At 31.0% G+C, this 26,012-nt stretch overlaps 2 long non-coding RNA genes and 1 pseudogene across 2 annotated transcripts; 2 read left to right on the top strand and 1 right to left on the bottom strand.

Moving 5' to 3' along the window:
• The first annotated feature begins 15,187 nt into the window (after positions 1 to 15,187).
• LOC101488590 (F-box/LRR-repeat protein 14-like) lies at positions 15,188 to 17,097 on the top strand (annotated as a pseudogene).
• A 3,762-nt stretch (positions 17,098 to 20,859) lies between these two features.
• Positions 20,860 to 21,894, bottom strand: LOC113785708 (uncharacterized). The gene is made up of 2 exons (XR_003471823.2): positions 21,785 to 21,894; positions 20,860 to 21,277 (listed from the first exon to the last, which is right to left on the bottom strand). It is a non-coding gene; the product is annotated as an uncharacterized lncRNA (long non-coding RNA).
• A 291-nt stretch (positions 21,895 to 22,185) lies between these two features.
• On the top strand, positions 22,186 to 24,473 carry LOC113785709 (uncharacterized). Its single transcript, XR_003471825.2, has 3 exons — positions 22,186 to 22,454; positions 23,102 to 23,525; positions 23,953 to 24,473. It is a non-coding gene; the product is annotated as an uncharacterized lncRNA (long non-coding RNA).
• The last annotated feature ends 1,539 nt before the right edge of the window (positions 24,474 to 26,012 follow it).

The following is a 26,012-nucleotide window of genomic DNA, read 5'->3' on the forward strand; positions in this document are numbered from 1 at the left end:
CGATGCGTAGATCGACATAAATAAAATGATGACATAAACAATGTCATTGTCTTCGGATTGATTACCGATGCGTAGATCGACATAAATAAAATGATGACATAAACAATGCGATCTCTTCAAATTGATTACCGATGCGTAGATCGAAACATGGTAATTGCAATGCAAACGTACAATGAATAATGTGATACAAAAGTTGTTGAATATAAATAAGATATACACATAAGATATACATGATTAATTCATTATGCATGATATAAGGAGTTGTTGAGTATATGTAAAATATTAGTGAAGATGCATAGAACATGCATGCAATGGAAATAAATTCTTGTTAATATTTTTATTTTATTATTTTTTTAGTTCCCCCGATCCTTATACGACTTTATACATCCACAAGATTCAATAAAAATAACAATCGTTCTTTGCATGATGATTCTAATATATCTTGTGTAATCACCTTTTTTCGTCTTTTGAGGCCAATCAAGTTTGCATTGTTTAAAATGCTTACCCTTCATTTTTCTTATACACCCAATATCTCGCGTTCTCGTGTATATATTTTCAAGCGTCAAAATATTTAAGATATTTTTTTTAAAATTTTCATATATTTCAAATTCTCATATTTATTATCATAAAATAACATTTTTAAAAACGTTAGAACAAACAACAATGAGACTAAATTTGTTTAAAAAGAGTGTAAGGCACAACATCGAACAATGATATTGGAAAATGTATATTCATTACATTGAAAATAAAACAAATGAGACAGGGGTTACAATGTGGTGAGTGTGTTTAGCTTTAGTTGGAGAGATAACAAACGCTAGTCATTCTTGTAATTTAGAACTTCTAAGAATAATAATTGCCCCAACTTAAAACACTTGATTCTTTTGTTATCCCTAACTTTTGCATGGACTGCTCTTCCAAAAGTTTAATCCATCGAGATGCTCTAATCTTTGCCTAGGTCGCCTTTTCAGGTTTTCAACCTAGCGAGCCTAACTTTTATTTATTTTTTTAAGCATAATATTTCTTGATTGCGTCTGAGTTTACTGGAAGTGGAAGATCATCTACATCCATTTTTGTGAGTATTAGAGCTCCCCCAGAAAAAGCTTTTTTCACAACATATAGTCCTTCGTAGTTCAGAGTCCACTTTCCCCGAGAATCCTTTTTTATGGGCAATATTTTCTTTAAAACTAATTCTCCTTCTCGAAACTCTCGTAGACAGACTTTTTTCTCGTAGGCTTTTTTGAGTCTTTTCTGATATAGCTGACCATGACACAAAGCTATCATTTTTTTTTTCTTCTATGAGATTCAATTGGTCATATCGTGATTGAACTCACTCTGCCTCTTCTAGTTTTGTTTCCATCAGGACTTTGGTCGAGGGAATTTCAACTTCGATGGGAAGTACCTCTTCCATTCCATACACCAATGAGAAAAGAGTTGTCCCTATTGAGGTACGAACAGAGGTTCTATAGCCATGTAATGCAAAGGGAAGCATTTCATGTCAATCCTTATATGTCTCCACCATCTTTTGTATGATCTTCTTGATATTCTTATTTGCTACTTCTACAGCCCCATTCATTTTTGAACGATATGGAGAAGAATTATGGTGTTGAATTTTCAAACTATCACACAACTCTTTCATCATTTTGTTATTCAAATTAGTCGCGTTATCAGTGATTATCTTATTTGGCAATCCATATCGACAAATCAATTCTCTTTTGATGAATCTGACAACCACACTTCTCGTCACATTGACATAAGAAGCGGCTTCGACCCATTTTGTGAAATAATCATTAGCTACTAGGATAAACCAGTGTCCATTTGAAGCCTTAGGCTCGATGAGTCCAATAACATCCATTCCCCACATTGAAAATGGCCATGGTGATGTTAAAACATTCAAAGATGTGGGTGGTACATGTATTTTATCAGCATAGATTTGACATTTATGACATTTCTTTACGTGACTAAAGCAATCGGATTCCATGGTCAACCAATAGTAGCCAGCCCTTAAGATTTTTCTTGCCATTGTGTGCCCATTTGCATGAGTTCCGAAAGAACCTTCGTGAACCTCTTGGATAATTTTCTCCGCTTTTGCTTTATCCACACATTTGAGGAGAACCATATCATGATTTCTCTTATAAAGCATATCGCCATTTAAGAAGAAATTCATTGACAATCTCCTTAAAACCCTTTTGTCGTTTTCTGAAATACCCAATGAATATTCCTTATTCTTAACATATGATTTGATGTCATAAAACTACGGTTTGCCATCAGACTCTTCTTCTATTGATAAGCAATATGCAGGTTTATCTCTTTGTTGAATTTTTATGACCGACATGTCCTGATTAATGCTTACTTTGAACATTGACGACAAAGTGGCCAAGGCGTCAGCTAATTGGTTTTCTTCTCGAGGGATGTGGTGAAAAGTGACCTTCTTGAAGTGTTATGTCAATTCTTTGATATGGGTGTGATACGGAATCAATTTGGAATCTCGGGTTTCCCACTCTCCTTTCGCTTGATGGATGACCAACAATGAGTCTCCATATACCTCAAGAAATTTTACATTTGATTTGATAGTTGCTTCGATGCCAATAACACATACCTCATATTCCGCAATATTGTTTGTACAATCAAAACACAACCTAGTCGTAAATGGAGTGAACTGGTTCTCTAGAGAAATCAAAATGGCTCCAATTCCATGCCCTAACGCATTAGAGGCCCCATCAAACACCAACCTCCATTTTTCTTTATCAGATGATTCAGTCTCTTCAAATAAAGTCATTATGCCTTCATCGGGGAATTCACACTGCATTGATTGATAATCTTCTACCGTTTTTGGGCCAAATACTCTGCTAGTGCGCTTCCTTTGATAGATTTTTGTGTAACATATACCAAATCGTATTTTGATAATAACATCTGCCAACGGGCGACTCTTCCAGTATGAGCAGGTTTCTCAAAGATATACATAATTGGGTCCATTTTGGACACCAACCAAGTTGTGTGACATATCATGTATTGCCTCAACCGACGAGCAGCCCATGCCAATGCATAACATGTTCGTTCAAGCAGTGAATACCTTGTTTCGCAACTGGTGAACTTTTAGCTCAAATAATAAATAGCATGTTCTTTCCTACCAGATTCATCATGATGCCCCAGTACACAACACATTGACTTGTCAAGTACTGTTAAGCACATAATAAGTGTAATACCCCAGCCATTACCGTTACCGGCGATGCTACCTCACGACCTTCTCGCCCCCCTCTTTCCCCCCATTGGAAATCTGACGAGTTTTTTGCCTAATCTATTCGAAAGCTTTTTGACAATTCTCATTCCATTCAACCTTTTGTTCTTTGTGCAACAATTTGAAAATTGGTTCGCATGTAGCTGTGAGATGCGATATAAACCTCGCAATGTAATTCAATCTACCCAGAAAGCCACAAACTTCTTTTTCCGTGCGTGGAGCCGGCATTTCTTGTATTGCTCTTACTTTATCTGGGTCTACCTCTATCCCTTTTTGACTAACGATAAACCCAAGTAACTTGCCTGATCTTACACCAAAGGTGCATTTAGCAGGGTTTAAACGGAGTCTGAACTTTCTTAGTCGCTCAAATAACTTTTGAAGGTTAACAAAATGGTCTTCTTTGGTCCGAGATTTTCCAATCATATCGTCCATGTAAACCTCTATTTCCTTATGCATCATGTCGTGAAACGAAGTTACCATTGCTCTTTGATAGGTTGCCCCCGCATTCTTCAATCCAAATGGCATCACTTTATAGCAGAAAGTCCCCCATTGTGTGATGAATGTAGTTTTCTCGATATCTTCGGGAGCCATCTTGATTTGATTGTACCCTAAGAAACTATCCATGAAGGAGAAAAGAGAGTATTGAGCAGTGCTATCCACTAGGACATCAATATGAGGTAGAGGAAAATCGTCTTTAGGACTAGCTTTATTCAAATCCCGATAATCAACGCACATTCGAACCATTCCATCCTTCTTTGGAACTGGTACAATATTAGCCACCCATTGAGGATATTTTGCTACTGCTAAGAAACCATCATCAAATTGCTTCTTGACCTCTTCTCTAATTTTAAGTGACATATCAGGTCTCATCCTTCTCAACTTCTGTTTAATTGGAGTGTATTCGGGCTTGAGTGGTAGCTTGTGTTCAACTATGTTAGTATCTCGCCCAAGCATATCCTGATATGACCACGCAAAGATATCCACATAATCAAATAAAAGTTTAACCAACTTTTCTCGTTCATTTTCTTTCATAGACATACCAATTTTAACTTCTTTTTTATCATGCTCAGTCCCTAAATTGATCACCTCAACAGATTCTTGATAGGGTTGGATTATCTTAGCTTCCTGTTCAATTAAGCTTTCTAGTTCTGGGGGAGGCTCACAATCATCTTCACAATCCTCATCAGCGCGATTAATTAGACGTTCAAAATTACAAGAAAGAGTTATAGTGTTGCTATTTTCAACATATTCATTTTTGATTCTGCATTGTTTAAATTAAGAAGAAGAAGAAGAAAAAAAGAAAATATGAATAAGGATTGCCAAAAAAAGAAAAGAAAAACAAAACCAGTTGGAGAATTCAAAAATGCATTTATTGATAATAAGTACGGAATTGAAATACATATGCCCTAATTAGTTATCCTTATAGCCTTGGACAGAGCAAAAGGAGTTAAAAATACATAATTACTTTGAACACGAATTAACAAACACGGGAAACTCGATGATCTTCCAATTGTTGAGATTGGTGTTTGGAGGACAAGGGTACACTAGCTTGAGGGTATCATCATCACCATGATCCTCTTCCGCAACAGCCACCTGATCAGCATATATTATTCCAGCGCTTTGAAAATTTTGGCGAATGTCACAAATAGGAATCTTCTTTGAATTCAGTATCCAGTTTTCCCAACGAATCATCCTGCTTTCTCTTCTTTCCTTCGCAGCCTTTTCTTTATCAACTTGAGTGGGTACATATCCCAACCCGTACCTATTGTTCTTTTCTGGTAATTCTATCAACTTCCCCAAATTAACAAAAACTCCTCCTTCTAACATGGATTTGGTAGACTTGAATGATGTGGTAGATTGTTTTGGTTCTTTTAAATGATATCTTTCACCCATGAAGACAACAATCGCAATTTCTAATGCTTGAAAGGAAGTCTCTATGGCTTCTTCCGTGTCTTCAATGTAGCCTGTAGAAGATAAATGACTTACTATCATATCTTCTTCCCCAAATATTATTACCAGCTTATTGTTCACTATAAACTTTAGCTTTTGATGGAGGGTGGATGTCACTGCTCCAACAGCATGAATCCACGGTCTCCCCAAAATACAACTATACGCCGGTTTAATATCCATCACTTGGAAGGTTATCCCAAAGATATGGGGTCCGATTTGAATCGACATGCCAATCTCACCAACAACTTGTCTTCTAGATCCATCAAACGCTTTCACCACCAAAGAACTCGACTTCAAACAGGCTCCCTCAATAAATAGTTTTGATAATGTTGATTTAGGCATGACATTTAACGATGAACCATTATCTACTAGCACTCGTGCAAGAATATGACCGTGACACCTCATAAAGATGTGCAGTGCTTTATTATGCTCTGTTCCTTTAGCTAGTAATTCATTATCGCTAAAACTTAGGCAACTACTAGCAGTGATGTTACTGATAACTCCATCAAACTAATCGACAGTGATATCGTGAGTAACATGGGCTTCATTTAAAACTTTCATCAGTGCCCTTCTATGTGCTTCAGAATTCAACAACAAGGAGATAACTGATATCTTGGAAGGGGTTTGATTTAGTTGATCCACCACCTTATATTCACTTTGCTTGACAAACTTCAAAAATTCATTAGCTTCTTCTTTAGACACCGTCTTTTTACTGGTCTCTTGTCCTTTTATGGCATGATACATATCTTTTTCCCTTTTTCTCCATGAACCTCCTTTTTCCTAAGTTGCTCAGGAGTGTATACTCGACCACTCCGAGTCATTCTACCAATCCCTGAGATGTTAGTGACATCAATTCCTTTAGGTTCACAGCCATCACTTGGTTAATGATTGGCCAAGTGGGATGTGATTTCATATTTCCACGGTACCGCCTTGGTATTTTCGTAAGGAAAAGGAGTTAGTGTTTGGACAATTATTGTATTTGGCCTGCTATGAGTTGGCTTAAGATTCTCTTTTTTGTAAAGACTTACCAATGGTTTTGGGAAAGATATATTATTTACCACACACGACCTCATGGTGAACACCTGACCATCTGTTGCATATTGGTCTATCCCATCTGAAATGACATTGATAGAGGCATCCCCATGTCCCGACAAAGGATTACTCCCTATGTTGGGACCATCCTCTTTGAAGGTAAGCCATTTTGCATTAATCAATTCCTCCACTTTAGATTTTATGGCTTGACAATCTTCGATAGAATACCCCACGACTCTTGCATGCTATTCGCATTTGGCATTTGGATTGTACCATTTTGGAAATGGTGGTTCAAGAGGTTTCATCGGTCTTGGGACTACCATTGAATTTTGAAGTAAATGAGGCAATAATTGGTTGTACGTGACGGGAATTGGGTCAAAACGGGTTATCCTTTTTTCTCGATTAACAGGTGGTCTGTAGTGATTTGGAATTGGATTTTGGTTCCATTGATTTTGTTGGGAAAATCCGGTAGGTGGTGGTTGATAAAAAGGTGGTCTTGAAAGGTGATATTGAGGGTATGAAGCTTGTGTGGTTGTGGCCACATATGGATATGGAATGTAAGGATTTTATGGTATCGGAGGCTGGAAGTTTGGGGGTCGATAAGAATTGATGGGTGGAAGATAGGAGACTCTAAGGTTTACCATTATAGCGTTAGCATCCCCTTCTTTCTTTTTTGTGAATGTCATCTGGGGTCTTTTCACGCCAGTTGTTGCACATACGATCTTTCCACTCCTCATCCCACTTTCTATCTTTTCTCCTATCATGACCAGATCAAAAAAATTTGATGACATACTTCCAATCATCTTATCATAAAAAGGCGACTGAAGAGTATCCATAAACACACCAACCATTTCTCTTTCATATAAAGGAGGTTCTACCTGTGATGCCATTTCCCTCCACCGTTGTGCGTATTCTTTAAAAGATTCATTGTCCCTTTTCAATGAATTTTGCAATTGCATCCTATTAGGGGATATGTCAATGTTGTACCTGTATTGTTTCAATGAACGAATTCGATTTTGCTAGAGATGCATATACCAGCTTAACGATGCCCCACTCAAACTGTCTTGGAAAAAGTGAATGAGCAGCTTGTCGTTATGAGCATGAGAAGCCATAAAAAGCCATTTTTCTACAATACATAGTCAGATAATTTTTAGGACATGTAGCGCCTTTGTATTTTTCAAAGTCAGGAACCTTGAATTTTGGAGGGATAGTCACATCGAGAACCAAACACATATCGGAAGTTTCAAGACCATAAACATTATGCCCTCAATTGCTTTTATTCGCTCCTCTAAGATATGTAATTTTTCCTTTGATTGAGTATCATCCTCAATGTGAGGTTGATGCCAATTTCCATTAGCATCGAAATGGGGTACTTGGGGTGCAATATATGGAATATTTTCAGATGGTAGAGCATTTTGGGGTGGCACGTAGCCCAGAGGAGATGGGATTTGTGATTGATTTAGGTTTTGGGGGTTGATAGTTGAGTGGTTTGGGTTGTTGTCCATGGGGTTGATGACTAAAGGTGGAGTATAACCAGGTGGGAGACTGTACATCGGAAATTGCATGGTTGTTGTACGAAGTTGTTGGGTAGTCGGGGTAAAGCCTGGTGGGTGAGAAGAAGTGGTTTGGTGTTCTTCATTTGCAGTTGGAGGATTCTCATATGTATCCCCCTTCCTTGACAAAGCTTGTATAGCTTCTAAGATTTGATTAACCTTGTCCTTCAATTGGTTGACATCCACTCGCATCACTTCTTAATTTTGCTCAAATTCTTCCATGATTTTCGAGTTTGCACGATTCCAATAAGGGTGTCGAGAAAACAACTTTATTGATTTTTTCTATTTTTTTTTTTTTTAAAAAAATATAAATAATTTTTTTTATGAGTATGCATTAAAATATGTATGAAGATGAAATCAATTAGTTAATTATGATAGTTGGATGTTGGGGAATCATAAGCCTTATGTAATATTTTTTTTAACAAGAACCAATTATTAGTGAAGAAAATATGGAGATCAAAAATCAAAATAGCAAATCCTTCATTGATATTATCAGGTTGCTTGAACTGTAAAAGTAAAGTTTTTCTTTTTTCAGATCCCATTGTCCACTTTAATTTAACACGTGACTAAGGTTTTTATGATTCCCCCACAATCCTGAAAATTGATGCAAAATGCCAATTCATTTTCCAAAAGAAACAATGTCATGTTATGAGATATGAATGCAATTATGTAGAATGAATGTATGAGGTGTTTTTTGCTTATATGGATATTCTTATGATGAAAGGGTCTATTGGCTTATGTAGTTAAACTCTCACAAGGATGGCTCTATAGTTCTAAACATGGTTCCTAGAGCCAATAATCCTATTTTGGAATATTGTCAACACCAATAGGTAAACTATTTGGAGTGACAAAAACCTCAACATGATCAAACTCTAGGTGAGATCTTCATGCTAACCAAACAGGATGTACATCCAGAAGGCTACCACTACGCAATATCGAAACTAAGCTTAAGTTTTTTTCAAACCCGGGAATAAGATTCCACTCATAAGTGTGTGTCTCAGTAAAAGTGTAGGTGTTGAATAAGCATAATTCAATAACTCCATAATACTAACAAAACATATACAAAAAAAATAAATAAATAAATAAATAAAATTAAAAAAAAATCTACTAGCATAAAAGAATATTATAAGGTCAACTAATACTTATTAAGAAATAAAAAACACATAAAGAAAATGAAAATGAAAAACAAACAAATATAGAAAAAAAAAGTTAAAAAATTATGCACAATTAATTTTTAGGCTTAACTCTCAAAATTTCCCCAGCGGAGTTGCCAACTCTCGCAGCCTAAAGTTTCAAACTTTCCTCGAATCAACGGAGTCGCCACCAAAATTTATTTTAAAATAGAGAAAATATTGGAACCCCTCAAAAAATAATAAAAAATAAAAAATGGTCTTTGATACCAGATTTGGAGTTCGGGAGTCGATTATACGTAGGAAAGGTATTAGCCCCCTACGACATCCGTTAAAATACGGTTACCTATAATTAATTGTGCAAAATTATATCAACTAAAATATGTTAAAAAAAGAGTGAAAGAAAAGAAAAATGTTTTTATTATTGTGCTTGACAAGAGTATGATCTTGCTCCTACGTATCTCCTAGTGCGATGGAGAAATCAAACCTACGTAGTTTTTGGTAGAAAATGTGGATGTGTTGATTGCTTTTAAATAAATTGTATTTTGTTATTTAAAAAAAATTAATTTTGACGAACATAAAAAAAAAAAAAAATACTTGTTTGATTTGAATAATTGTTTTAAAATATGAGTTTTAAGACAATCGAGTTGTACAACTCGTGTCTCAAAACTCAAGGACTAAAAATATGTCACATCTAATTTAACCTTTTTAAGATATTTTATTATTTTTAAAATAGAGTTTCAAGACCACTAAGTAGTACAACTTGTGTCTTACCAACTCAAATAAACTGTCACATCTAAATAATCAAATTTAAAAAATAAAAAAATGATTTTAAATTATCTTATTTATAAAAATGAGTTTTAGAACCATCAAATTGTACAACTTGTATCCTGACAACTAATAGATTAAAAGACAATACATCCAATTAGTTTTTAATAGAAAAATTTCTCTATATATTTAGCAGATTTAATATTTATTATAAAATTAATTGAATTTAATATATAAAATAAGACTTATTTGAAAATAATAAAAAAAAAATGAATGCTAAAGATATAAAGTTTATAATAGACCAATGACCTTAAAATCCAAAAAGTAAATTTTATAGGTAATCATAAAAAAAAATCAACAGAGAAGTAATAAATATATAAAAATAAATCAAACCGAAAAGTAATAAATATATATCAAATATAATAATAATAATAATAATAATAATAATAATAATAATAATAATAATAATAATAATAATAATAATAATAATAATAATAAAAACTAAACCTAATTTAACAAAAGGAAAGACAAACACGCTTAAACATCACCGCCACTGCCAAAGAAAAAAAACGCAAAAGAGAAAGTGCAGAGTAAGGGAAACATGAGAAGAGAAAAAAGAAGGGGCCGAGAGGTTTGTTTGTGTTCTTAGTTTATTCTTTCTTAGGTAAACCAGTGAATGTTTTCGTTTATTAGATAAACTCGTGCTTTATTGTTTCGCATTAATTTTAGCTGGATTTTACATTGTTTTTGTAACAAATATCAAGCAATGTACAATTAGGGGAATAAATTTTTCTGACCTCTTGCACAAATGTTAAATAACTTCTATTAATTTCTAGTATGTTTACAAAGGATGTTGATAATATAAAGAAAATAAAAGTTGGTTTTTGGCAAGAGGTTGTGTTGATGTGTGTGAAGAAGGAAGCGTAAGTGAGGGAAGAAGAAGGTGTGTTGGATTTAGAAGGTGGTGGATTTTGAAAGGACTTATTGAGGATTGATGGGTTGGCTGACAATCTGTAATGTGTTGTCAGGCCAAATAATAAAAATGAAAAACAAAACTATTGAGTTGTTGCAATTCAATTTTTTATTTTATTTAAAATTTGTTATATATTTAAGTTTAATCGTAAAATACTAATTTTTGCTAATAATGTTATTATTATTTAATAATTTTTAATTATTTACATAAAATTGAGGTATTACATATACACGTCAGAAATTTGGGTTATGTCAAAGCTCTTGTGCAAGTAACACACCGTTTGAGTGTCACTCACCAAGTTACACACACATAATAAAGGCATAATGGCTATAAATATATGACATAGGAATAGAAATTCATAATAGCTTTGTCAAATAAATTGTCATTGGAAAAAAGCTAATATGAAATAGAAACTAGAAGTCGAAATAGTTAAAAGCATTTTAAAATTCCAACTGCAAAATAATATTTTGTGGGTTTAACATGCAAAAAGGTAAAACTAAATCATGCTATATTGCAATGGATAGGCAAGAAAAGTGACCCTGACTTCATTTTCATTCTCAACAGCAACAAAAAATTCACAACCTCAAATCAATCCTTCAACAACTAGATCTAAATATAGAATCAAAGACTGAACACTAACTCTTATTTACGTTAACACTAACCCTTCTTCATTCTTGATGCTTCAAGTTTTTCAAAGTGTCTCTAAGATTAGAGATTTGAATTTCTCATATTTTATAATCCATGAAATCTCATAAATTAAGAAAGGAAAATAGCATAATAGGTTCATCTCAAGTGCTTCATATAAAGAACTAACATTAAGGGTATGATGAGTACAATGAAAAAAGAATTAGAGACTTTGCAGCCTAAAAATAATAACATAAATTAGATTAAGACATTCTAGGTGTTCTAGCAAACAATATAAACCAACTAACAATTAGAAAGTGTTTATTATTTTCACAATGCTTTGAAATCTATTTTATTCACTTGATGCTAATTAGAATCATAACCAAAGGATTTAAAATCAGAAAAGGTAGAGCTGGATTTAGAATCAGAAGAGCAGAAAACAGAAAACAAATATATATCAATGGACATATCAAAATAATGCAGAGATGATCGACCAAATTTTTAATAAATACCATAAAATTTGAAAACCCAATTAAGAAAATAATACGCACAAGATTGCAACCAAGTTTCATAATTTTAGTCAGTCATACTTCCTAATTAAGTCATAATTTTATGTCACTTAGAATCGAATTGAATTTTTAGAGTAAACCAGAAAGCATCAATTCAATGATTTCAAGATGATTAAGAGTTACTTTTAAAGTAATGCAAAAACAATAACTAAACTAGTGCATAAAAGCATCGATTAAGCTTCAATATAGTTAAATAATACAATCAGTATAGAAATTTATTAAGATGCAATCATGCAAAATAGGGAAATGAGTTACTTTTATTCTCTTTTGAGAGATAACAAGGCGAAGATGAAAATTCATACCAAAATCACCAAGTCACAAAGAAGTAGAAGTGTTGCAAGTCTCACAAGATGCAGAAACCCTAATCGATGCAGAGGTTAAGTTGCGAGAATAGGGGAAAAGTCTCGCAAGCCATGAGAAAAACCCTAATTGATGTTCACTCACCAACACTATTTTTTCCTCTTTTTCGTTTAGAAATGAGGTTGAGCGAGAGAGAAGAATGGGTTCTTACGACAAAGAAGATAGGTTCTTGCGAGATAGAAGAGAGCGTTATGTGAATTGATTGTTTTGCGCAAAGGAGAAACGAGAATTTGCTAATGAGAGAGTTTGTGTAACGGAAAAATCATTGAGTTTGTGTATCACAAATGAAGAAATCGCTCAGTTTGAATCTGAAATTGAAGGAATCCATTGAAGATGGAATCGAAAAAATAGGGAATTGAGTGTCACAATAGATTTTTTTTTTTTGTAGTGATACTAAAAGCACCATTAATCTGCAATATTTTGACCGCATGAATTAACTGCTACTCTAAACATAATGATCAAATAATAAGTCATTTAAAATAATAATTGTTTTTTCACACTCTCATTACCCACAAAAAAAAAACATAATAATTACCACATATTCATCTATAAAATTATTAGGTCAAATTGTGTCTGTCTTTTTGTCAACCATAATAGCTCACATGAATAATTCAATAAACATCATTTGTAATTATTGTTGAATAAAATATTCGTAGCGGAGGTTGTTTTATACAATGTGTTGTTTCCATTAATTCAACGAAAAAGTTATTAGACAATTTAATAAATTACATTTATTTTAACTATTCGACTAAGTAGGATCTTCCTTCAGATGACAATTCGCATATGGTTCAGTCAAATCTACGTAGCAAAAGTTGTTTTATGCAGTTTATTTTTTCAATCAACTCTACTAAAATTACTAAAAAATTAATTAATTTACATTAAATAAAAAAATCTTAAATTTACAACACCATGTTCGTATATTTTAGATAAAATATCTTTATGATGTCACTTGATAGTCTTAAGACTAATTGGCATCACTCAATGTGAGTACAAACTCACAACCAAACAAAATTAACATGAAATATATTATAAAAAAATAATTGAAAGTATATTATTGTAGAATACCTGATAACAACAATTTTAAACATAATTGTAATTTTATAAACCATTCACTCAATTTTAAATTAAATAAACATTGAATCTTAAAATGGGAAAAACAATATTCATGCTAAAATTATTCCCATCAATACTAAATAATTCTTTAAATTCAAAATCAAATAATTTTAAGATTAGAATTCCAGAATAAATATTAATAAAATTAAATCACTGAAATCGTATATAAATCTTTATTTCCTGATAAATATAATAAGCATTATTATTATATGGCAATAAAATTTATCTCCGGATCAAATCCAAATAGGAAAAATATCACTGCACTTCCACAATATTCGACAAAAACAACATATTTACAGGAGGAATCGTGTACATTTATTTCTTTAACCAATTTGAAATTGGATAAATTTAATTCCAAACACAAAACAGGATCTTAAGTTCACATCTATCCATTCAAATTTAAATAATTAATAATAATAATAATAATAATAATAATAATAATAATAATAATAATATTTAAAAAAAATTAAAAGCTGACAAAATATTAAAAAACAAATAATAAAATTATATATAAAATAAAAATCTATTTAACTTTTTATTTTGTCCAGATAATAGATAACACCTTACTTTTTTAAGATATATCTTTAGTAAAAAGAACATCGTATCTTAGTCGGAAAGATAATTAGTGTGAACTTTTGAAGATATTATATATATCCTTCCTAATTCTATATATTAGATGCGTTTATTTCAAATTTTTATATAAAAAGATATATATTTTCAAATTAAAAATCATTTTTTATTATTTAAGTGGTGTTTGTTTTAGATATTTAAAAAATTATTTTGTTAAAAAAAATATTTTTTTACAAAAAATAAAAAGATAAAAATAATAGTTTTTTATATTTATCTTGTACTATAAATGAGAGAGAGAAATGAGACAAAATAAAAATAAAAAAAAACAGATAATTTAACCAACTAATGAGAAAAAAAAATTATATAATTGCCCCTAGTCTATTACAAAAATCCGCAATTGTCCTTAGTTTTTTCTCCACACTCAACTTCTTTAATAGTCGTTTTTCTCTTTAAATGCGTTATATGTTGTGATCTAACCTATAATTTTTTAGAAAGTTTTACCTATAAATATGATTGAACGTATAAAAATATTTAAATTTTATAAGAAAAAAATATTTATGTTAAATATTGTGATGTCTTTAGTTGTAAGCTGTTTCTATAATCGATGTATTTTGTGACTGTTATTGTGGTTGTTGTGTTGTCAAAATATATATTTGAGTCTAATATATATATATATATATATATTTATATATATGTACGCCTATGTAAATTAAAATTTACTTTTCTAATTATTAAAATTGCATTTTTTTTTTATTATGATCCAATTTTTAAGATTTGAATAGAGCCTCCAAAATCTATTACTTGCATATTTTTTGTGATGATTTATGTATATGTTTATTTTTTAGAAAGATATGAAAATATAAATTTATTGATTTGTTTGAGATAAAGAGAGATAGAGAGACATGAGATAGTAGAGATTGACGAAGATAATATAGAGCCGAAGAGAAAGGGAGAGAGGTAGAAATGTATAAGAAAGTAATAGGTATATTTAAAAAAATTATATATTTAAAAAATATTTTTCAAATAAATATATTTTCTTAAAAGTAATTTTTATAGAATTGAATACAAATAGATTAAAAATTATTTTGATCATAATAAAAAAAAAACTAGAGTTAAAAAATTTAAAAAATAATCGTTAAATTAATTATAATAAAAGTAATTTTTATGTAAGCTGAAAATAGATAACACTATTTCTTTTTTAAAAATATATCTTTAATTAAAAAAAAAATCATATATTCTTCCCCCTATATATTGTCATTCAACTTAAACCAAACCAATGAGTTAATCGCGGCATCCATGAAGAACAGAAAAACAATGGCGTTGTTAAGAAGTCTAGCAGCAAACAGAAAAAGAATAAGAACTGGTGTTGCTACTACTGATTTTTATCTACCTGATGAAATTTGGGAGACTATCTTCAATTTTCTCAAAAACGACAATCGCTGTTTAGAATCTCTCTCCCTCGTCTCCAAGAATTTCCTCTCTATGACCAACCCTCTCAAATCCTCTCTCACTATCTGTTATCCAACCCGTCCTTCTCTCCGTGTTCTCTTCTCTGCCAAATCTCTAACTTCCCATTCAAGACACTCACATCACTCAATCTCTCCAACCAATCCAAAATTCCCGTTAAGGGTTTACGAGCTTTCTCCAAAAATATTACAACTTTAACCTCTCTTATTTGTTCCAACATTGGTTTTATCGATTGTCTTGATCTCTTCTTTATAGCACATTGTTTTCCTTTACTCGAACAACTCGATTTCAGTGATCCCATACTTTGCGGCCCCAATTGCTTCTACGATACAGATAAACTACAACCTCTTTCATCGGCCTTTTCAAAACTCCGCAAACTTAATATCTCTCATCATCACTACATCGACGACAAAATTATTTTCCACTTGTTCAAAAACTGTAAGTTTCTCGAGGAAGCAACAATGTTTAACTGTTCTAACATAACTGATGCTGGTATTGTTTCTGCTCTCCTCCAGAGACCAACATTGAAGTCTCTGTCCTTTACAAATATTGCTCGAATGGGTAAACAATTTGCAACTTTTGTTACTTCACATTTCATTGATTCGTTGGTGACTTTGAAGAGCTTGACTTGTCTTGAACTTTCGTTTGTTCGAATCTCGGATCAAATGCTGTCGTCTATTGCGATGGAAGGTCTTCCTTTGACGAGACTTGTCCTCCAATATTGCCCAGGCTATAGTTATGATGGAATCTATCGTTTGATATCTAAGTGTCAACATATCCAACATTTGGCTCTTCGACATATTGAGGGATGGAAAGATTACTTTTTGAATGATGAACGTGTTCTCCAGTTGTCTTTGTTTCTTGGTGATTTGGTATCGGTTGACTTCACTCAATTTTGGAAGCTCACAGAATTATCCTTGCTTGCACTCGTTAGGAACTGTCCTTCACTTATTGAGATCACAATGCAAGAGACATGTATTGGAAAGAATTGTAATTATTTGATGATAGACTGTGTTGTAAGCCATCGATTAAAGTCTCTCCATTTGGCTCTCAATCCATGGTTAAGAGATGAAAGCATTACAATGCTTGCTTCCTTTTTCCCCAATTTGCAGCTGCTTGATTTGAGCCACTGCGATGGCATATCTGAACAAGGTATTGGTCAAGTTTTAAGGAGATTTTCGAAGATTAGGCAATTGAAATTAGCCTACTGTTCAGGAGTGAACCGACTTGTTGGTATGAACTTTGAAGTTCCCCAACTCCAGGTGTTGAACTTGTCACATGCAAGTGTTAATGATGAAACACTTTATGACATCTCGAAGTGTTGTAGTGGGTTGTTGCAACTATTAGTGGAAAATTGCCGTGAGGTCACAGAGAAGGGAGTGAAGCATGTGGTAGAAAATTGCACCAAACTGAGAGAGATCAATTTGAAGAGTTGTAATAAAGTGCATGCTAATGCTGATGATGTTGCCTCAATTGTAATATCAAGGCCATCACTAAGAAAGATAACAACTCCGTCTGGTTTTCGTATCCCTGACAAAACTATTCATGGATGTCTTATTTGCTAGTATTTATTAATTTCAACTCTCAATCCTTTTTAATTGTAAAGGATACGTGGTAGAACTGTCTTATTTTCAAGTTTCTTTCGCGTTGTAACAGGGAAACATTCCCTTTATTAAATTAACATATTTATGTGGCTAAAACCCTCTAGTGTGTCTTTCTTCCTTTTCTTTGCATCCCTAATAGTGTTGGAAGTTCTTCTTATCATTACATAGCGTTACTTTGAAGTTTGTGATCTTAACATTATCACAAAAACATTGTTAGACTATTTGGATTTCTTCACAATGTCATTGATGTGATGATAGCGTATGAAATTCTACAGAATTGAAATATTGGAGATGCCTTGCATAGTAAGCAAGCAGTTAGACATTTTGTAGATTGGGTTTCAAGATATAACATAGCTCAAGGACTTGCTTATCTTCACCATGATTGTTATCCTCTGGTTATTCATCGATACATTCATTCAAATAGTATACTACTTGAATCTAGTTAAAATCTCAAAGATCATAACTTTAAATGAATTTGTTAAAATACATTTCTTATATAAGGAATTTGTTAAGAGATATTTGTTCTTTCTTGAATTTATTATATTGATAACATTTGAATTGTTTATGAATTGGCAAGAGATTGATGTTTATAGTTATGGAGTAGTTTTATTGGAGAGTGTAGACATTGTAGAAGGAAGATTAGATCCAAGTGTAGGAATCTGCAAACATGCTATAGAAGGGTTGATTTTAGTTTGTAGTGCTAAGCTTCCTAAGGACAGACCAACCATGAAAGATGTTATAATGATGCTTGGAGAGGCAAAGCCTAGAAGAAAGAGCAGGGGAAACAATGAACCATCACCAGTTAGTGGTCTTGTGTAGGAACCAGATTTGAGTTTCACTCTGTAATTTTGTAACTATTGATGCATTATTTATCCTTAAAATATTAATTAATGTAATGATTAACATCTGCAAATAAATTTTCTTTGTATCCTAATTTTGTTACAAAACCATAGAATAATAGAATTCAATAGAAACAAAGATGATGCTAAAAATCATAAAATGAGAAAAAAGTAAAAAAAAAAAGTATATTGAATAATGGGAGAATTGTTCAAATACATCAAATGATATATAAAATTTATATAGCCAATGAGTAACAACTAGATAGTATAACTAACTAGTTTAATTGACTAACTAACTATTGTACTTAACTTGTATAACTTAACTAATATATTGAATAATTGTCCTTTGAATGATAATGATCAAAAGTAGTTTGATGTTTCATTGGATGCTCCAATTGTGTGGTTTAATTTAACAGAATCTTGAAGTTAATTCCATTTTCAAGCTGCATGAGTTTCCTTTCTTGTGTCTATTACTCCTTCAATGTTTAGCTTGCGGTTGAAACTAAATTAGTTAGAAGCCATTTGAATTGAGAAATTCATCACTTTTTCCTATAAAAGCTATGTTGTTGATATGTATATTATTTTAGTTTACATAAATGGCAATGCTGTAACAAATGCAAAGCCTTTAAAAAGAAACACTTAAGTACTTGAGAGCATTCTGGCACTGAAGATCTAGTTACAAACATCATGACTAAACCATTGAAGAAACATACTTTTCTGAAGATATTTGAAAACTTGGGTCTATGCAGGATGAGAAGACTGGCTAATGAGCTAACTGACAAAGCTCATAAGGATTGATTGGGAGGTGATGAGCTCACTTATTGAGAGCTGATGGAACTAAAAGATTAAGAGTCGAACATACTGATGATCCCCAAATTGTTATATCTCTTATTTGTGAGCATGAGCTCTATTGTTCTCTTCAACAATCTATACGGTTGCTTTTGTTAGCAGTTTATGTTGAGGAAAAATTCCAAATTAATGCTTTGAAGATAATCAAACAAGTTAATTAATTTCTAATCATGATTCTAATTGAGTTGCTATTTCACTTGTACTTTTGAGTATATTATTTGAATATAGGTAATCATATACAACTATACAAAAACAAGACCATTCTAGTTTATACAAGATCATTCAGGTATATAAAAGATGGTGAAAATAAGATCATTCAGGCTATAAATATCTCTTCTCTTCTTCAAATCAAGTTAGTGAAATTTAGTAGTTGAAGGTTGAGGATGTTCTTGTGATTTCCACCATTTTTGCTACATTCGAGCGTTGGTTCTATTTTTTTTCTCCACGAATCAGGTACAATGTTTCTGCTTGACTTACCTTAAGTCCTTCTTTTTCAAGTCTTGTGTGACGGGTGAAAAAGTTTTATTTCTAACTTAAAATGTCTGTTTCTTGTGTATGGTTTATCTCCTGCTCCCCACGAGTTAAACCATTTATGTTTGATTTATAATGAATTTGATTATGAAGTAGTTATGCTTAAATGTGTTGATTGTGAATGCTTGTACACTTTCATGATATTTATTGTGATATATTAATTATGGGTTTGACAGTGTTATAGCTAATATTAGTTCATTGATTTGTGAAAGAGATAAATGAATGGTTCTCATGAATCTAATATAGTCGTATTGTGAATGGACACCTCTCACTAGCCTAATCACTTAAACTTAAGGATTAGAGCTATAGAGTGAAATTCCTATTTTAACTCATTATGGATAAAATATAATGAAAGCTTAAACATAAGCGAATCTTTTAATTCATTCTTGTTTAATTGGTTGTTGAAAGATACCACTAGACCAAGCGCACTTATGTATAGCTCCTCACGTAGCGTCACCAATGTTTGATTATTTTTAAGATGGCTTTGGAAGCCTTCAATCGAAGCCCTTTTAGTCGTGAGGTGACAAAGTGGTGGATCGCTGAAGTGGTTAGATGCCGAACTCATTTTTCTTCGTCGTACTTGTGTAGGGACGGTAAGATGGTGAAGGCAAAGTCCACAAGAAACTAACTAGACATGCCTCTAGACTTTGATTGAGTTTGGAGATAAAATTTTACCACGTAAACCTTTTCGTTACAATCGTTTACCTTGGTAAACTTTTTTAAGTTGACCCAAAATGCTTCTAGATTTTAATTCGAGTTTGGAAACAAAATTGTAACCACGACTTAATATGATAGTTATGTTTCAATTATATTTTAATTTTTTTTTTAAATTCGCTCACTTTGTTAAGGTTAAAATTGCACTTCTTAAAGTGAAATAAATACATCATACAAATAAATATTATGAAAATGTTACCGTCTCTTTTAGTAAAGATAATTAATAAATCATAAAATGTAACTTCTAATTTCAAATCAAAGCATAAATAGATCATTTATTCATATTCTAATTCCAAATCAAAGCATAAATAGATCATTTATATGAATTCGGAAAATCAAATAGGACAAATATACATCTTTTGATTGGCAACATATTATTTGTTAATCGGTTGGAAATATTATTGTTAATTGTCCATAAGCATTGAATTGACCATATTTCATTTATATATTGTTTTTAGCTTCTGCCTTTGTTGAATGGTTAAACACATGTCCTTTTGTATATTGATTTAGTCTCTAGTTGTTTCTTCTATTTAATGATTAAAATTATGCCCTATGACTTCGATGATTAATTTTGGCTTCTTCTTTTTGTATGGTGTTTAATTAATGTTTATATTATTTTTAGATAATGTCATATTTAGATAATGTATTTCTCTTTGTCATTTTTGATGTTTTTTCTTTGTTTTGGTCATCCTAAGATGGAAAGAGATAGAATCCCTTCTTCCTTATAAAAGCTATTTGAAACAGATGAGAATTATTAATTAGCATGTCTTCTTAACATTTTAGAGACTCTTATGTTAAAAATTGAACCGTTAATAAAAAGAAACACCAAATATCAAAAAAGAGTCATGCTTTATTTAAATTGCAAATGACAAAACAAACATGAAAATAACATAAAAAAGAGTCAAAAACTCAAAGTACTTAATTTAAATTTTAAATAACATCAATAACATTAAAAAAAAGTAAAAAACTCAAATCATGTTAATTAGCTATATATAATTTATATTGAAGCTACTTATGCTTGTAACTATACCAATTTTTATTGCATAGCATTGTTATATAGGAAGAATATTATATAACAATTAATAGTGATTCATAACAATATTTGCTAAGTAACAACATATATTTAAGTTGCACCCCCATTTACATGCATCATTTAATGAAATCCAACTCATTAGTTGGAAACAAACTATTTATTTAAAGTATAGATTCATCATGAGATTGACATATCATATGGTCATATTCAGGAAAACATCAAAATTGAATACGGGGGCACAGACACCAAGTGGAAACAATGATGGAGCACAATAACAACCATCACCACATTGTGAATCACCTACTACTGTACAATTACTACCAGTACAAAATTGTGTTTTTCCCTTTGTCATCAACAACATTGCTGCAAATGGTTAAACGAATTAAAGTTCCAACAATATACACATACCAATATTACAAAAAAAAAATTTAGTCACCAATTTTAGTTACAGAATTAGAATATTAAATTTAATCGCTTAGTACATTAGTATTAAAATTAATATTTTATTTTCATATTTATAATTCAAAATTAAATTAGGGTTAGTTTAAATTTGATTTGTTAAGATAAACTTGATTTAAAATTTAAATTAGAATTATATAATATTTGAATTTGAACTTTAAATAAGAATTCAATTCTGTTGATTAGGTAAATAAGGATAAAATTGTAAATATAATTTAAATACAGAGTAAAATTAGAAAAAAAAAATTATTACAAATTAAATATGATATTACCTTTATATAAGTGTGATTTAGGGTAATGGTGCTTAATAATTTAATAGACTATTTTCCGTTTATAATAATTTCTCATTAGTTCAAAATTATAATTGGAGATGTACGATGATAGTAATAAAAAAATGATTGAAATACATACCAAATGTGGCAAGAAAGAACACAACCATAGGAGAGAGCTTAACATAAGTCATTATTTGATTGGAAAAAAAATCAACTCAATAGTTTGTTGGTTATGAGCTCAGTTTCATGTTGCGGTAATTAATTTTGCATGAAGTTATTTATAGATAAATAATTTATTTGATTTGACAATAATAATTACAGGCTATAAATATTGTTTAGTCTAAATTGTATACTACATGGGGAACAATAAATAATATTAATAACAAAACAAGTCTAATGTGACTCTTTTAATAATTCTTCTCTTATTAAATTGAGAAGCAAGGAACACAAAATTAATAAATTATGTGTTGTAATATATTTTATTATTTTTTAATACATTTCTCAACCATTTTTGTGTTTGTGTTGCACCTCCATGATTGTACACGTAACACACACACGTACGTACACATATATGCATTGCTCTAAGTATAAAATTCCAATTTTTAAAAACATGCAATAAATTAGTGAATGGTTGTAGATGATTGTTTACACTAGCTAGTACATTTTGATCTTATTACATCAGAAGAAGATATTATACCTTTTGTTTGCCACCCGACTTAAGAGACTATCCACTTCCTTCTTTCATTTCCGTTGCATTTCCTTAATTTCGCTTAGTCATTGGAGGATGTAACTGCAAGAATGTCCTTGAGGTCATCTTTATTTGATGATTTGCACCAGCATGTGTAACTAACAAAAAGATTGTATAGTTAACTTAGCTACATTAATAGCATGTGGTGTATTTGATTATTTTAAAAATTGATAGAAACAATCCTAACAAATATTATTGTTTAATAGAATTATTAAATATCTTTAGTAGAATCGTAACTGAGATTTTAAGTGCTTTGTGCGAGTCGTGAATTTAGTGTTATATATATATATATATATATATATATATATATATATATATATATATATAGAATATTTTTTTTTTTAAAATTTTTTTTAAACTAGTAAATAGATGTAAAATTTTTCGATAAAAAATTTTCAAGAGTTTCAATTTCTTTTTTTTGAAAATTTTCAAGACAAATTATTATATTTTTTTTTTATTTTTTCAAAAAAAAAAGTTCCGATAATTTGTATACTTTTTTTCGAGAAATTTTTTTAAAGATTTTGTAAGAAAAAAATATTAATTGAGGTTAAAAAGATTTTGAAATTGTTAAACTGATTTTTGAATTAAATTTAAATAATTTAAATATATTGTTAAATTTATAAATCATTTAAATAATTTAATTTGTTGCAATGCAGTACTATATAATTTATCAATATAGTTCAATTAATCATATATTTTATAAATCAGTATTGTAGACCGTAGTCCACTCTGAAAAACCATTTCCCCAAAGCATTTGCGTCAAATGGTTGAAGTGGAGGATTGAAGCATTCTTTATCTTTCGGGTTTTGAAGCGCATTATGGCATAATGAGTGCCTTTGGAGACGTGGGGTGATTACATGTTTCCTTTGGTGGAGTTTCGATTGTTGGATTTCTTGCATGTGATCCAATCCCTTTGATCTTGGGGGCCATAATTCTATAAATATGTGGGGAACCTCTTCATCATCTTCTTTGATTTATTCATGCTTTATCTTATTCTCCTCTTAGTTCTCAACTTCTCCTCCTCAAATCAAGTTAGTGAAATTTAGTAGTTGAAGGTTGAGGATGTTTTTGTGATTTCCACCCTTTTTGCTACATTTGAACGTTGGTGCTATTTTTTTTCTTCACGAATCAGGTACAATGTTTCTCTTTGACTTACCTTGAGTCCTTCTTTTTCAATTCTCGTGTGATGTGTGAAAAAGTTTTATTTTTAATTGGAGATCGAGTGAAGGTCCTTCTGACGATGGTCATAACCCTTATTCCCTTGTGAGACTGGGTGAGAGCCACACTTACCCATCTGGTTTTCCTCTGAATGAGGAAAGCTCTGATACGGCGGTGGGTGAACATGTTATGCTAGCTCTAACTGATCCACGATTGATGAATCTTAGAAATAAGAGTTATCAATCATTTTTCATTGAGCTATTATTTGACAATTAGATAATATATGCTAGCTTGATTTGCTTATTTAAGAATATTAAGTTTTAGTGTTAATTAGAGTCAAACACAACTTTGTACATTTATTTGTTAGATTTCACATATTTTTGTAGTGTACTATGCAACAGGTTTATTTCTCTAAGGTGTTTTGGCACTATTGCATGATGGTCAAACTTTAGTAGAATTGTAGACCCTTACATTGTTGAGCTGGAGCTAAGATGATGAAAAAACCCACAAGAAAATTGGACAAAACACACGGTCCATAGTCTGGATGACATGTGTAGATTGCAAGGACAACAAATATTCCTTATTCTTTGGGTCATTTCTCTTTCATTGTCATTTTAGGGTTGACTTATTGTGTAAAGGGGGATAATATAAATATATGTTAAGAAACTTTATACCCTATGTTTGATTGTGGTTCAAACCTCCAACCATAGCAATGTGTTCTATCTTCGACTAAAGCACTAGTGGTTGACAAATCATTAGTTCTATTTGGTGGTTTAAGTTAGGTTATTTCTATTTTACTTCTTTAATTTGTAATGGATTTAAATATCTGTTTCTTGTGTATGGTTTATCTCTTGCACACCATGAGTTAAATCATTTGTGTTGGATTTATAATGAATTTGATTATGAAGTAGTTATGTTTAAATGTGTTCATTGTGAATGCTTGTACACTTTCATGATATTTACTGTGATATATTAATTATGTGTTTCACAATGTTAGAGCTAATATTAGTTCATTGATTTGTGAAAGAGATTAATGAATGGTTCTCATGAATCTAATATAGTCGTATTGTGAATGGACACCTCTCACTAGCCTAATCACTTAAACTTCAGGATTAGAGTTATAGAGTGAAATTCCTATTTTAACTGATTATGGACATAATATAATGAAAGCTTAAACATAAGTCAATCTTTTAATTCATTCTTGTTTATTACGTTGTTGAAAGACACCACTAGATCAAGGGTACTTAGGTATAGCTCCTCACATAGCATCATCATTGTTTGGCCGTTTTTAAGGTGGCTTTGGAAGCCTTCTATCGAAACCCTTTTAGTTGTGAGGTGACAAAATGGTGGACCGCTGAATTGGATAGATATCAAATTCATTTTTCTTCGTCGTACTTGTGTAGGGACGGTGAGATGGTGAAGACAAAGTCCCCAAAAAACTAACTAGACATGCATCTAGACTTTGATTGAGTTTGAAGATAAAATTTTATCATGTAAACCTTTTCGTTACATTCGTTTATCTAGGTAAACTTTTTTAAGTTGGCCAAAAATACATCTAGACTTTGATTGAGTTTGGAAAAAAAAATTGTAACTATGATAGTTATGTTTCAATTATATTTTTAATTTTTTTAAAATTCGCTCACTTATTTAAGGGTTAAATTACACTTCTTAAAGTGAAATAAATACACCATAGAGATAATTATTATGAGGGTGTTACAGTCTCTTAATAAATCATAAAATCTAATTTTTAATACCAAATCAAAGCATAAATAGATTGTAACTATGATAAAGTGAAATAAATACATCATAGAGATAAAACAGTCTCTTAATAAATCATAAAATTTAATTTCTAATACCAAATCGAAGCATAAATAGATTATTTATATGAATTTGAAAACATTATAGGACACCTGTACATTTTGATTGGCAAAATATTATTTGTTAATCTGTTGGAAATATTATTGTTAATTTTCGGTAAGCATTGAATTGACCCTATTTCATTCATGATTGACTATTTATTTATTTATTGTTTTTAGCTTCTGCCTTTGTTGAATGGTTAAACACATGTCCTTTTGTCCAGTGATTAGGTCTTTAGTTATAGCTTTTATTTAATGATTAAAATTATGCCCTATGACTTTGACATTAATTTTGGCTTCTTTTTCGTATGGTGTTTAATTAATGTTTATGTCATTTTTAAATAATGTATTTTTCTTGGTTTTTGGTCATCCTAAGAGAAAAGTTTGAATCCTTTTTAGATTATGAAAACTATTTTAAATTAACAGGTCGTTTCAAACAATTTAGAAATTTTTATTTTAAAAATTAAACTTTTAATAAAAAGAAGTATGAAATACTCATAAAGAGTCATACTTTATTTAAATTGAAAAAATTGAAAATGACAAAATAAAATTAAAAATAACATAAAAAAAAATAAAAAACTCAAAATAGTTAATTTAACTTGTAA

This window comes from Cicer arietinum, chromosome 3 (genome assembly GCF_000331145.2).
Source record: "Cicer arietinum cultivar CDC Frontier isolate Library 1 chromosome 3, Cicar.CDCFrontier_v2.0, whole genome shotgun sequence".
Taxonomy (NCBI): domain Eukaryota; kingdom Viridiplantae; phylum Streptophyta; class Magnoliopsida; order Fabales; family Fabaceae; genus Cicer; species Cicer arietinum.